A 15,511-nucleotide genomic window follows, 5' to 3' on the forward strand; every position below is an offset into this window, starting at 1 on the left:
AAATCTCCGTAAACTTATGAAAATTTCTGGAGGCAAGAAGACAATTGTTTCACAAAATGCCATTAAATAAATTCGGATAAGTAACATTTGCGACAGACTGCTGATGATTCTACTCCCTCAGACTTCCATCTCGCATAACGATCGCGAAGACAAAAGAAAGGAGATTAGATTTCGTACATTTTTCCCTCGCTCCGTTTCTGAGTGGAGCGGGAAAGGGGAAGTGTAGTAACAGTGAGAAGTACAGTACGCCACGCATGAAATACCGGCTTAAGGAGTATGTACACTAGTGGCCATTAAAATTGCTACACCACGAAGACGACGTGTTACAGACGCGAAATTTAACCGACAGGAGGAAGATGCTGTGATATGCAAATGATTAGCTTTTCAGAGCATTCACACAAGATTGGCGCCGGTGGCGACACCTACAACGTGTTGACATTAGGAAAGTTTCCAACCGCTTTCTGATACACAAACAGCAGTTGACAGGCGTTGCCTGGTGAAACGTTGTTGTGATGCCTCGTATAAGGAGGAGAAATGCGTACCATCACGTTTAGGACTCTGATAAAGGTCGGATTGTAGCCAATCGCGATTGCGGCTTATCGTGTCGCGACATTGCTGCTCGCGTCAGTCGAGATCCAATGACTGCTAGCTGAATATGGAATCAGTGGGTTCAGGAGGGTAGTACGGAACGCCGTGCTGGATCCCAACGGCCTCGTATCACTAGCAGTCGAGATGACAGGCATCTTATCCGCATGGCTGTAACGGATCGTGCAGCCACGTCTCGATCCCAGAGTCAACGGATTAGGACGTTTGCAAGACAATAGCCATCTGCACGAACAGTTCGACGAAGTTTGGAGCAGCACGGACTTTCAGCTCGGAGACCATGGCTGCGATTACCCTTGACGTTGCATCACCGACGGGAGCGCCTGAGATGATGTATTCAACGACGAACCTCGGTGCACGAATGGCAAAACGTCATATTTTCGGATGAACCCAGGTTCTGTTTACAGCATCATGATGTTCGCATCCGTGTTTGGCGACATAGCGGTGAACGCACATTGGAAGCGTGCATTCGTCGTCGCTTTACTGGCGTATCACCCGGCGTGATGGTATGGGGTGCCATTGGTTACACGTCTCGGTCACCTCTTGTTCGCATTGACGGTACTTTGAACAGTGGACGTTACATTTCAGATGTGTTACGACCCATGGCTCTACCGTTCATTCGATCCCTGCGAAGCCCTACATTTCAGCAGGATAATGCACGACCGCATGTTGCAGGTCCTGTACGGGCCTTTCTGGATACAGAAAATGTTCGACTGCTACCCTGGCCAGCACATTCTCCAGATCTCTCACCAATTGAAAACGTCTGGTCAATATTGGCCGAGCAACTGGCTCGTCACAATACGCCAGTCACTACTCTTGATGAACTGTGGTATCGTGTTGAAGCTGCATGGGCAGCTGTACCTGTACACGTCATCCAAGCTCTGTTTGACTCAATGCCCAGGAGTATCAAGGCCGTTATTACGGGCAGAGGTGGTTGTTCTGGGTACTGATTTCTCAGGCTCTATGCACCCAAATTGCGTGAAAATGTGATCACATGTCAGTTCTAGTATAATATATTTGTCCAATGAATACCCGTTTATCATCTGCATTTCTTCTTGGTGTAGCAATTTTAATGGCCAGTAGTGTATTTTGATGGAGATGCGATGTAGATGTTTCGTTTAAAAAATTATATTAAAAACAGACCCAACTGAGAAAGGCACACTTGAGTGATATTGTTAACAAGACGCCATGAAATGCAGGGTAACATTTCTTTTTACGGCAAATTAGTTTGGAAAACAGCTGGCAGGGGCAACACAGACCGCAGTTGCTGAAAACGCCTACGAACGAGGAAGAGAAAGCCTACAGTGTGCTGCAATATGCCTGTTTCCAGTCGGTAGCGAATGTGCAAAGAGCTTTCTGCGGTATGATTCACAAGACGCCAATCACCGGGCAGTATCTCGTGTCTCAAATTGAAAGTAATAGCAAGGATCTGAATCTGCAACAAGACGACTCCTCTGTATATTTCCACAGTTTTGTAGGACAGTACATGAATGTGGCGGCGCCTCGTCGCAGGATGGACCAGGCTGCGGCCGCTCATCTGGTGGTATTCGAGTAGTTACCATGGTCTCTTTACAGGGTGTTACAAAAAGGTACGGCCAAGGTTTCAGGAAATACTCCTCACACACAAAGAAAGAAAATATGTTATGTGGACATGTGTCCGGAAACGCTTACTTTCCATGTTAGAGCTCATTTTATTACTTCACTTCACATCACATTAATCATGGAATGGAAACACACAGCAACACAACGTACCAGCGTGACTTCAAACACTTTGTTACAGGAAATGTTCAAAATGTCCTCCGTTAGCGAGGATACATGCATCCACCCTCCGTCGCATGGAATCCCCGATGCGCTGATGCAGCCCTGGAGAATGGCGTATTGTATCACAGCCGTCCACAATACGAGCACGAAGAGTCTCTACATTTGGTACCGGGGTTGCGTAGACAAGGGCTTTCAAATGCCCCCATATATGAAAGTCAAGAGGGTTGAGGTCAGGAGAGCGTGGAGGCCATGGAATTGGTCCGCCTAGATTAGATTAGTTTTTCGTTCTATAGATCCGTGCTGAGGAGATCCTCGTGGATGTGGAACATGTCAATTTTTTTTAAAGTGGAAATAACAATACTAATAGTATGAATATATACAATACATCATTTGTTTCTATTAAAAAATTCGTCAATGGAGTAGAAGGAGTTGGCCACTAGTAAGTCTTTCAGGCTCCTTTTACACTGATCTTTATTTGTAACTAAATTTTTTATGTTTACTGGCAAATTATTGAAGATGAGTGTTCCTGAGCAGTGGACCCCTTTTTGAACTAAAGTAAGTGCTTTGAAGTCCTTGTGCAGATCATTTTTGTTCCTGGTATTGTATGTATGAACTGAGCTGTTTGTTGGAAAAAGAGATAAATGATTTAGGACAAATTTCATTAATGAGTAAATATACTGAGAGGCAGTAGTTAGTATGCCCAGTTCTTTGAAGAGGTTTCTACAGGACGTCCGTGAATTTACTCCACAAATAATACGTATTACACGCTTTTGGACTCTGAAAACTTTTGTTTGACTTGAAGAGTTACCCCAAAATATTATACCATATGACACTATGGAATGAAAGTAGGCAAAGTATGCAAGCTTTTTCATTTTTATGTCGCCTATGTCTGCTAACACTCGAATTGCAAATACAGTTTTGTTAAGGCGTTTCTGCAGTTCTGTGGTCACCGAATCTGTTGTTGAGAAGCGTACGAACACTTCGACTGAAATGTGCAGGAGCTCCATCGTGCATGAACCACATGTTCTGTCGTACTTGTAAAGGGACATGTTCTACCAGCACAGGTAGAGTATCCCGTATGAAATCATGATAACATGCTCCATTGAGCGTAGGTGGAAGAACATGGGGCCCAATCAAGACATCACCAACAATGCCTGCACAAACGTTCACAGAAAATCTGTGTTGATGACGTGATTGCACAATCGCGTGCGGATTCTCGTCAGCCCACACATGTTGATTATGAAAATTTACAGTTTGATCACGTTGGAATGAAGCCTCATCCGTAAAGAGAACATTTGCACTGAAATGAGGATTGACACATTGTTAGATGAACCATTCGCAGAAATGTACCCGTGGAGGCCAATCAGCTGCTGATAGTGCCTGCACACGCTGTACATGGTACGAAAACAACTGGTTCTCCGGTAGCACTCTCCATACAGTGACGTGGTAAATGTTACCTTGTACAGCAGCAACTTCTCTGACGCTGACATTAGGGTTATCATCAACTGCACGAAGAATTGCCTCGTCCATTGCAGGTGTCCTCGTCGTTCTAGGTCTTCCCCAGTCGCGAGTCATAGGCTGGAATGTCCCGTGCTCCCTAAGACGCCGATCAATTGCTTCGAACGTCTTCCTGTCGGGACACCTTCGTTCTGGAAATCTGTCTCGATACAAACGTACCGCTCCACGGCTATTGCCCCGTGCTAATCCATACATCAAATGGGCATCTGCCAACTCCGCATTTGTAAACATTGCACTGACTGCAAAACCAAGTTCGTGATGAACACTAGCCTGTTGATGCTACGTACTGATGTGCTTGATGCTAGTACTGTAAGGCAATGACTCGCATGTCAACACAAGCACCGAAGTCAACATTACCTTCCTTCAATTGGGCCAACTGGCGGTGAATCGAAGAAGTACAGTACATACTGACGAAACTAAAATGAGCTCTAACATGGAAATTAAGCGTTTCCGGACACATGTCCACATAGCATCTTTTCTTTATTTGTGTGTGAGGAATGTTTCCTGAAAGTTTGGCCGTACCTTTTTGTAACACCCTGTATATCAAGGCAAGCGTTCATGTTCTTCCTGTGCCGTGGAAGCCACAAGACTTGCTGCGCGCCGTACCGTAGCAGCTGTTGTTACCGTAAGAGAATCGATTAGAGATGTGTGGCTTCCGACAAAGGGTGGATTCAAAGATAATAAACGTCGTAAAAAAAAAAAGTTGAGACTTTGTCTTCCACATTTTATATCATTTGTTACATTGCTCTGGGCCATTTACCAGTACCAATTTTCTGAAATATTTCAAGTACTTTATAATTACGATCTATAATAGTGCGACCTAGCTGCGAATAAAACAACCGAAGTCGAAGAACCATTTACAAATATCCAGCAACCCTGTGTTCAGTAACATTTTAAGAATCCATCTCGCTTGAGAACTGTTTATCTGAATGGTCCACGAAAGTTTCGTTTTAAAAGCAAATATACCAGGGCTCTGTTAATTCCTTGTGGTCTGTGAACTGTTCTTAGCTATTCTGAAAGAAAGTTTACACAGCTATCGCCCTCCAGCCAGTCCTGGTAAGTAGTTCTCCTCGCTTGTTCTGGTCATATCTCGCGCTTCCGAAATCCTTCTCCCTGCTCTGCGTAACACGGTCAGCCTGTTTATCAGGCCGGCAGCGCTCCGTGTGGAGTAGTATAGCGTCGTTTTCCATATTCATGTCGCATTTCGTAAGGATATTCAGAGTTGCAAATCGTGTGGCTCTTTATGCGGTACACGGCGTTAATATCTTCGCAGTTCTCTGAGCTAACGGACTGTTTTCACATCGGAGGACTCTCGGTTTTAATGACGCAGATCGTGCTTCCTGACCGATCCAGATTCCTTTAAATTCTGGCTTCTGTTGGGTTTGTATTTACGGAAATGGGGACTGCACTTTAGGTTATAGCCAACAAGGCTCTATCCCGATGTTACTGACCATCATGGAACTTGATACGCCATCCGTGGAAACAGTCACCGCGAAAGATTTCAACTCTGCTGAATCTGTACGTTTGAACTCCGCTAGCAGCATTACGGATTATAACGGGGGTACGTAATGTTCCTAGTAATTTTCTCCTTTCCTATTCGATTCGCAAATACGTGCGCGAACGTTTATCCTTGCCCACAAAGTAAATTCAATTTTTCAATCTCTACATTCCTCACTGCTATGAGTGCTATGTGGTACACACTATCTCACAAAAAAAAAAAAAACAAGAGGAGGAGGAAACCACATGAAACTTCATGCTTAGATAGGGAATGTGAAACGATCACAAAATCGAATCACAAGGAACCCATATTGGGCCTACCTACACAGAAGCGTCAAAGAAACTGGTATAGGCAAGCGTGTTCAAATACAAAGATATGTAAATCGGCAGTTTATCGTGCTGCGGTCGGCAACCCCATGAAGATTTAAGTGCGTTTTAAACCTGGTGTTATGGTCGGCGCACGAGCGATGGGGCACAGCATCTCCGGGGTATCGATGAAGCGGGGATTTTACCAGTGCCACCAATTCACGAGTGTAGCGTGAACATCAGGAATCCGGTAAAACATAAAATCTCCGACATCGCTGCGGCCGGAAAAAGATCCTACAAGAACGGGACCAACGACGACTGAGGAGAATCGTTCAACGTGACAAGAGTGCAACCATTCGCTACGTCAGAACAATTGGTTCAAATGGCTCTGAGGTCATCAGTCCCCTAGAACGTAGAACTACTTAAACCTAACTAACCTAAGGACATCACACACATCCATGGCCGAGGCAGGATTCGACCCTGCGACCGTAGCGGTCGCTCGGTTCCAGATTGTAGTGCCTAGAACCGCTCGGCCACCGCGGCCGGCCACAATTGAAGCTCTAATCATCTACATACCTGCTGATGGTGTATATCTGTACGTAGTTTCATTGACATTTGACAATGTATGGTTGATGAGTCCTTCACTTTTTCGTCAGGCATGCATAATATACATACACTGCAGAAAACAATTAAAGGGTCCCATTGTCACGCATATGGTCTAAGTTTGGCTCCAAGACAGAAAGTGTCTCGCGCAGTTGTTAGATCGGTTGCTGCTGCTACAGTGGCGGGTTATTAACACTTAAGTTAGTTTCAACATGGTGTTATAGTCGGCGGTCAAGCGATGGGACACAGCATCCCCGAGGTAGCGATGTAGTGGAGGTTTTCCCATACGACCATTTCACGAGTGTTCCGGGAATGTCTGGAATCCGGTAAATCATCAAATCACCGACACCGCTGAGGCCGGAAAATCATCCTGCAAGAACGAGACCAACGACGACGGAAGAGAATGGTTCAACGTGACAGAAGTGTGACACTTTCACAAATTGCTGCAGATTTCAGTCGCGGGTCATCAACAAGTGTCAGCGTGCGAACCGTTGAACGAAACATCGTCGATATGGGCTTTCGGAGCCGAAGGCCGACCCGTATACCCTCGATGACATAAAGCTTTACGCTTCGCCTGGGCCCGTCAACACAAAAAAATAGTTCAAATGGCTCTGAGCACTATGCGACTTAACTTCTGAGGTCATCAGTTCCCTAGAACTTAGAACTACTTAAACCTAACTAACCTAAGGACTCCACACACATCCATGCCCGAGGCAGGATTCGAACCTGCGACCGTAGAGGTCGCTAGGTTCCAGACTGTAGCGCCTAGAACCGCTCGGCCGTTCCGACCGGCCGTTAACGCAAAGATTGGGCTGTTGATGACTGGAAACATGTTGCCTGGTCGAACGAGTCTCGTTTCAAATTGTATCGGCCAGATGGACGTGTACGGGTATGGAGACAACCTCATGAATCCATAAACTCTTCATGTCAGCAGGGGACTGTTCAAGCTGATGGAGGCTCTGTAATGGCGTGGGGCTTGTGCAGTTGGAGTGATTTGGGACCGCTGATACTTCTAGATGCGAATATGACGGGTGACACGTACGCAAGCGTCCTGTCATATCACCTGCATCCATTCATGTCATTGTGCATTCCGACGGACTTGTGCAATTCCAGCAGGACAATGCGACAACCCACACGTCCCGAATTGCTACAGAGTGGCTCCAAGAACACTCTTCTCTGTTTCTACACTTCCGCTGCCCACTAAACCTGCCAGACATTAACGTATTGAGCATATCCTTGCAACGTTGTGTTCAGAAGAGATCTCTACCCGCTCGAACTCTTACAGATTTATGGACAGCCCTGCGGGATTCATGGTATCAGTTCCCTCCAGCACTACTTCAGACATTAGTCAAGTCTATGCCATGTCCTGCTGCAGCACTTCCGCGTGATCGCGGGGGCGCAACACTATATTAGCCAGTTCTACCAGTTTCTTTGGCTTTTGAATGTAGCAAGATTCAGGTGGGGTGTCGACAGGGTTGCTTATGGCGGTCATCTGGGAATGCATGTCTCTGTATAGTTACATTTTCAAATGCCCATCAAAGGTGCGTGAGTGGCACCAAGAGTGATCCCAGAGTGTGGGGTCTCAGAGGGACCCTTTGTTATGAATTCATGTGCTTGTCAACATCGCATTACCCCGGAATAATGCCACTGTAGGGCGCGATGTAGGAGGGCTGGAAAACGATAAACACCCTTTGTTACTCCGGAGCACGATGTCAGCAGTGTCTAGCGTTGTCAAGAACGTCATTCTGTTGCACAGCGCAATGCAGACTGTCATTTTCAGCTGCGAAATGTGTGTAAATGAACGCTTCAAGGGAAGGGGTGGTTCCACTGACGCCCTCTCTGCCACTTACTCAGGCGTTTTCATGTTGACTCTGAGCGGCGGTGTGTCTGAAATGTTTTCCTCGGCCACCCACGAGAAAACCGCATCTTGTCGATAGGCATTAAGGGGTGGTTTACTATCTTTGGCCCGAAAAAAGCATGTTCTTTGAGAATTTTTTCTCGGGATGTGTTAGAGATATCAATGTCAAATTTGGTCAAAATGTTTATTGATATTTCCTGTACAAACTGGAATTTTTTAGACCGGAAATGTCGAAGAGCAAAGGCGGAAGTGCCGTCGGAACGAAACAAAATTTCGACGTAGACCTCCACACGCGGTGTGTCACAGGTCAGCCGACTCGTCTGAAATCAAAATTGAGTTGACGTTAGCGAAGTATATAAGATTATGTAGGGGTTTTACCTCGCTTAAGTTACTTGGACCATAGGAAACAAAATGGCGGCCATTTGAAAGAAATAGGGTTTTTCATCGATTTTTCGACTTCGTCGGTCATGTAAGAATATTTGTAATTGATGGATCGGAATAAAAGTGGTACGACTCCTAGACAATTTAGTTATCTTCGTCGGAAACAAAGAATCATGCCAATCGGTTCAGTAGATTTGAAGTTACCATACCGCGTAATAAAAAAAAATTCATTTCGAGAAAAACGCGTTTGAAGTTTTGACTACACCTAAATGCAATATTATGCAACTTACTTTCAACCTGCTATTCCGGGTTCATAAAGTAGTCCTTCCTCTTCCTCATAGAGAGCGTTCTGCTCGATCTGGGTCATCCTGCGCTGCTCCAGAGCCGCTAGTACGGCCGGTGACAAGCGGTTTTCTGCCGCTTGCATCCGGTGGGTGTCCGAACGCTTAGCGAACTGCGTCGAATAGAGTCCCAGGGTGACGTCCATCGTTGTCATGGTCTTCAGAATTGCTGAATACCCTTCGCTGAAATTGCTCACTGTCAGGAAAGTCTCTATGTCCACGGTCTTCGCACCAGAATGCAAATGCTTGGGGGCTAACTTCCAAACACATGCGTTCAAACTTTCATTTGAATTTTGTGTGTTTTCTCCCAAGCACCGGTACAATAACTCGTCCTCCAAAAGAAAAAAAACTAGTGCGTGAAAAGGTCGATTTCACGCAGGTGCCGGCCGCGGTGGCGGAGTGGTTCGAGGCGCTGCAGTCGGGAACCGCGCGACTGCTACGGTCGCAGGTTCGAATCCTGCCTCGGGCATGGATGTGTCTGATGTCCTTAGGTTAGTTAGGTTTAAGTAGTTCTAAGTTATAGGGGACGGATGACCTCAGATGTTAAGTCTCATAGTCCTCCGAGCCATTTTTTCACGCAGGTGCATTTTTTTGTTCAACTGCGAATAAGAAACATTTCCGTTCTGTTTTCGGAAAAACCGTTTCGGGGGTGGATTCTAAACACTTTTATGGATCCAGAAATGCAATTTTAAGAAAATCGATTTTTTGAACCAAAAGGTAGTAAACCTCCTCTTAAGGGGAAAGGGTGAGATATGGGAAGGAGGCAGGGGATGTGGTGCCAGTGTGACACCATTAACCCACGTTACGTATGTGTCATGAACTTGTAGAGCTCTGGCTGTTCTCCTCTTGCTGCTTGCGGGGTCGCCGAGCCAGAGGGTGTCGTCGCCACGCTTTTCGACCATTACAGAGGAAGTCTGTAGCGCCTTCTACGGAAATTTCGAATTTTTGCGTCTCAGTGGGAGAAATGACGCTGTTACCCAAAAATGTGAACCTTTAATTTTGTGGTGCAGTGTATTTCACATATATTGTACACATATTTCTCCCGCATCTGTAGAAAATTTCGGCCTGCAGTTTCACCTCAGCTTCCCGTGATGTGCTGGCTCGTTTTCTCACTCCTGGTAAGCGACATTCGCGCTGATCTCTACATTCGCCAAGCTGCATTATGGTGAGACATATACCCACATAGCCAGTACTCGGTGGTGTCGATGTTAATCTGTTACATAGTTGCCCTTGTTTTCCGTTCTGCTTAATCTGACCGATAGACTTTCGTTTATTTTGGGGCATATTGACATCAGTAAGTGATCGTCGCTTGGAGAAAGATGGCTGTCGCTGTCAGCTATATCTGACGTATTCAGTCCTGTAGCATGATCCTTTGTCCCGAAATACTGTGTTTATTAGCTTGGTTCAGTGCCCATTCTCGTGACCTGCCTGAGACACTGAACAATACACATAAGAGAGATGCACCTCACGTTTTTAAATTATTCCAGGTCAGATAAAATAGGAAAGAAACAACAACGAGTCGTTTTAGAAAATTTTTAGACATCACCGCTTCTTATCCGCACACCTGTCTCTAGGGTTGTAGGCGTATCTCACTTCCGCAGTATTTTTATACAATTAATGAGTTGTGTGTACACAAGATTTGGTTCAAATTGCTGCAGACATTCATGAGCTATGTTTCTATGTCGCCCCCCATTTCACCTCACCCTCTAGGTCTACGGGACGTAGTGGGTTTTCCCCCACAGCGCTTCTTTGCTGATAGTAATTGGATATGTGCACCGTGTTTGTTGAAATCGATCTTGTGGTTAAGAAGTACACGCATGCTATGATTTTTGTACAGTGAAGGGCCAAAGAAACTGGTATACCTGCGTAATATCATGTAGAGCCCCTTCGAGCACGCAGAACAGCCGCAACACTACGTGGCATAGACTCGACTAATGTCTGATGTAGTGCTGGAGACATTTGACACCATGAATCCTGCAGCCCTGTCCGTAAATCCGTAAGAATACGGGGGGTGTAGACCTGTTCTGAACAACACGTTGCAAGGCATCCCAGATATGCTCAATAATGTTCATGTCCGGAGAGTTTGGTGGCCAGCGGAAGTGTTTAAACTGAGAAGAGTGTTCCTAGATCCACTCTGTAGCAATTCTGGACGTTTGGGGTGTCGCTATGGCCTGTTGGAATTGCCCAAGTCCGTCGGAATGCACAATGGACATGAGTGGATGCAGGTGATCAGACAGGATGCTTACGTACGTGTCACCTGTCTGAGTCGTATCTAAACGTATCAGAGGTCCCATATCACTGCAACCGCACACGCCCCACACCATTACAGCGCCTCCACCAGCTTCAACGGTGCCTCGCTGACATGCAGGATCCATCCGCTCGATACGATTTGAAACGAGACTCGTCCGACTAGGCAACATGTTTCCACTTATCAACAGTCCAATGTCGTTGTTGATGGACCCAGACGAAGAGTAAAACTTGTATCGTGCAGTTATCAAGGGCTGATGGCCGAACATTGAAATGTGCAGCAATTTGCAGTAGGGTTGCACTTCTGTCATTCTGAACCATTCTCTTCAGTCGTCGTTGGTCCCGTTGCTGCAGGATCTTTTTCGGTCAGTAGTGATATCCGAGATTTGATGTTTTATCGGATTCCTGGTATTCACGGTACACTCGGGAAATGGTCGTACGGGCAAATCCAACCGCAGCGCCGTATTCTGCCTGTTCACATATCTGTGAATTTCAATACGCATGCCTACACCGGTTACTTTGGCGCTTCAGGGTAAGTATATACACACATACATCATTCAACTGGCAATTAGCTAATTTCACCTCGTTGAGCATTAGTAAGCAACATTACACAAAAAAGTTATCAGCCGCATATCACGATCCACAGAGCACTGTAACAGGGTCATGAATTAGCTTTAAATGGTATAACATCGTTAAAAATAAATACACAGCTCACAAAGAACGGGAAAAAACTCAGTCCATCGGTTTAGTTTGGACAAGTTGGGGCATGGATACCTGCTAAACGTCGCCAATAGCTGGATACGTTTTTATTTCGCTCCTCGTTTAAACAGGGCAGGTTTAAGGCCTTAGTGACACAAGCTGCCGCTTGGGGGAGCCAACCCGAGAGAGGCGCCGCAAACTGCAAGATTTCTGTACGGGTAGTATCACAATTAGTGCTGTTAACTGACACATGTGAAAGTTTTCGAAGGAAAAGTCTGGGCTCTAAACGGTAATTCGTCTGGCGTGTGAACCTGGCGTGTGAACTTCAGTATCGGTAGTTAGAAACTGTAATTTTCATCTAAGCTACACTGCATTGACAGCTTCTCGCTCTGTTCGCATATTTTTCTCTTTCTCACACGTCGCCCTTTCTTGAGAGCAGAGACCTTTTTTTGCTCTCGGACGAACAAGCTTGTGATTTTGCCACATCCATCACCCCTCCTGTAGTTTGCGACCAAATATACGCCGCACCATAAGGAGGCATGCGTGCTAAGCTCCATTACTCTGTCCGTCGTTCCTCTGCCACCTGCTGCCCTTTCATTTTCAACACGTCTTACTTTTTTTTTGCTGCATGAAGTCGCCATTATAGTACAGTCAGGTACAGCGCGAAACACGGAGGGCGCCGATGCAAGCGAAGGTCACGGAAGTTGGTATACGTGTGGAAGGACGACGCAAGAGCCGTTCAGTCTCCTCGGCAGAGTTCTCGCAGTGAGGGAAAGCTGACGTACGCGGTCCTCGTTTCAGATCGTCAAGTCGCGCCTCGCGTCGCTTTCCTGGGGAGATCGTCGCGAAGAGCCTACCGTAATACGCAACGATGAGCTCAGCATAGTATCGCAATTCACCTTATGAAAATGTGAGTATGCTTTGGATACTGATCTGGTTACCCACTGGACATGACCAGCTACCTAATACTCTTTTGTGTCGGGATAATGTAACATCAAAATGTGGTGACATTGGGAGTGTTAATTCGTGGGGAGGATGTCCTTAGATTTGGGATCGATACAACTTCCTCATAGCCCTCAGATACCAGTATCGCTGTGACGTTAGCTCTGTGTAGTGACTAAGACACAGTCACATGAAGCCAGTAAAATTTTGTTAATACTTGCAGCCATTTCTCCTCGTTGAACGGTTCATTGCTGCTTACCATATACGTAAGAGTGACTATTACTCGTATTTTGCAAGATTATTTTATTTTTGTGTCTTAACCAAGCATATTTGACCTATTTTTGTCAGAGAAACTGATTGCTGTGATTATAATCCGCTTAAGTATAAATATTTTGCTTCTGAGTCATTTATATTTACATTCCCAATCAATCATAGCAAACTTTTTATTAACTCATTATTTACAATTAATACATTGATGACTACCAAAGCTTTGTGTGCTTTTGTCGATCGATGCTCATCTTTTCATAACTACTCCTGAAATTCACTCACAAAATTCACAACGACGTATATTAATAGTTGACAAATAATTATTATAATAGGTTTTCTCCTTTCTAGACCGTTGATGATATCTGAAACATTTAGGTGGAACATGCTGCTCGAGAAAAGCACTTGCAAAGTAATGATAATAGTTATTCTCGCCTAGTAGGTAAACACTAATGAGCTACCCACTAAGGAAAAATGGTTGCTAACAACAACAATATATTTACCCCTTGTTAAGGATTTTCGCCGCAGAAAACATTCATCCACTGCATATAGCATCAAAACTGTGGAGTTAGCTTAGCCCAATGCTACTGTCAACAGCATCACGTGATCTTCCTGTGCCGACGTTGTTTACACATTGTGCTATGATCGAATGTTTAATATTACACGGATGCACCCTGTTTTCGTACATTTATTTATTACTAACGTCAATGCTACTGAAGTGTTTCTGCTAGGACGTAAACTGATATTAATCAGAGGAGGAAAAGTTACTTTTCATAATTAGGTAACACTAAGCTCTGTCTAAAGGTGTCATGCTAGTAAGGACTTTATGTGTTGATAACTGTAGACACACACTGAAATCGAGGCATAAGGCTGTAGGACAAATTTATGTGGCTGCATGGCCATATATTTATGACACAAGTGTTGGATCAATGCGGAAGTGTGCCCCCAGCCAATCCGTTGAATGTGTATGCATTCCGTGCAATTTTCATATATGGAGTGTCTGGGCATTTTGTCCGTATTACACAGATTTCGAACAACTGTGTTTATTTTAAAGTAATCACAGTAGCAAACTATACTATTAATACCTATGACATGGTGAATGATTAGGTGTGATTAACCTTTTAGTTCCATTAGATGAAAGGAGATTTATTAAATGGTATCCGCAAGTAAAGTGGAAGAATTTCATACATAGAAATATCTGAAAATGTATTAAATCGCTATTTGCTACATATCAAAGTTACAAATTCGTTGTTTTTCAGGACACATTTTGGCGTACATTTGCTAACACTAACATTTCATGATGATGCCATAGAACAATTTATCAAAACAGCGATTCTGCAATACAAACAAATTTAGTGTAAAATCTAAAATCAGAAATGGCTACACCATGTTTTCCTAAAAAAAAAATAAAGACATTCGGCCTGTGACTCGACGCAAGCAATTGATAAGCCCTTGCGTTCAGCTGTTTAAAATGTAATGCCAACTTCGTTCTCCATACAGAACGCAGACCGTTGAGATGAAGATCAGACGAGTGTAAAAAAAAAAAAAAAAACCACGGTACTACTGAACGGGATGCAGATCTTTAGATCTGCCTTGACAGATATTTAGCCTCACACACAGCAATACAAGGTGGAATCCTAGAAGTTTCCTAAATTTGAATTTTGCGCGCAAATGGTTACGAGTTCACTGGACTACCACTAGATACCTCCCCGCACATCTGTCTTGGTTCAGTGTGGCAGCACTTGTTCCTCTTCCGCAAGCCTAAAATCAAATCGAAAAGATGGAGCTTTGGCGCAGTGGAGGAGATTCAAGCGGAACTGCAGAAATTATTAAACACACTAAAAAAACGGCAGACACATTGAGATTGATGCATTCGCTGGCAGATTAAAGCTGTGCTACTGACAGAGACTCGAACCTGGGACCTTGCCTTTAGCGAACGAGTGTTCCACCGACGGAGTTATGTCCTTTTGTTTTTCTTCTTTCTAAAACTGCCCCGTCTTACACAAGCTCACCATCACGTTCTTCGGCATCACTCAGAAACAAAATGAACATTCTTCCGCATAAATACTTTTTTTACTCTTTATTAAATGATATAACTGGTGTAAGTCTCTTTACAACAAAATATTTGAGAAGCTTAACGGATCTTCAGCGCAAATGACCTTCTTTGGCGTTAAGGGGAAATCATGGTGTCGTCCAATATGGTGCAGAAAGAAATGTAGAGATACAAGTAAAATTCGTTAGTGGTGAGGGAGATAGAGGAATGAGTAACGTACGTAAAGCACTTTAATAGAACACTCCGTCTGGTTTACACGCAGCTAAAGTAAACAACTAAGGACTCATTACAAGTGGTTTTCATTTAATCTGTCATTCTGTGTGTATGAAAGACATCGTAACAGTAGATGGACAGCCGGACAAGGAAAAGAGTGTTGTAATCAATGAGGATGTATCTGTAGTGAAATATCCTTAGCACTTAATCTAACGTCACTTGTTG

General features: G+C 44.5%; 1 protein-coding gene across 1 annotated transcript in view; it reads left to right on the forward strand.

The window, feature by feature from the left end:
• The window catches only part of LOC124803453 (serine/threonine-protein phosphatase 6 regulatory ankyrin repeat subunit A), a 446,739-nt gene that overhangs the window by 80,956 nt on the left and 350,272 nt on the right, over positions 1-15,511 (forward strand). The window lies entirely within an intron of this gene.

The sequence above is a fragment of the Schistocerca piceifrons genome, chromosome 6 (assembly GCF_021461385.2).
Source record: "Schistocerca piceifrons isolate TAMUIC-IGC-003096 chromosome 6, iqSchPice1.1, whole genome shotgun sequence".
Lineage (NCBI taxonomy): Eukaryota > Metazoa > Arthropoda > Insecta > Orthoptera > Acrididae > Schistocerca > Schistocerca piceifrons.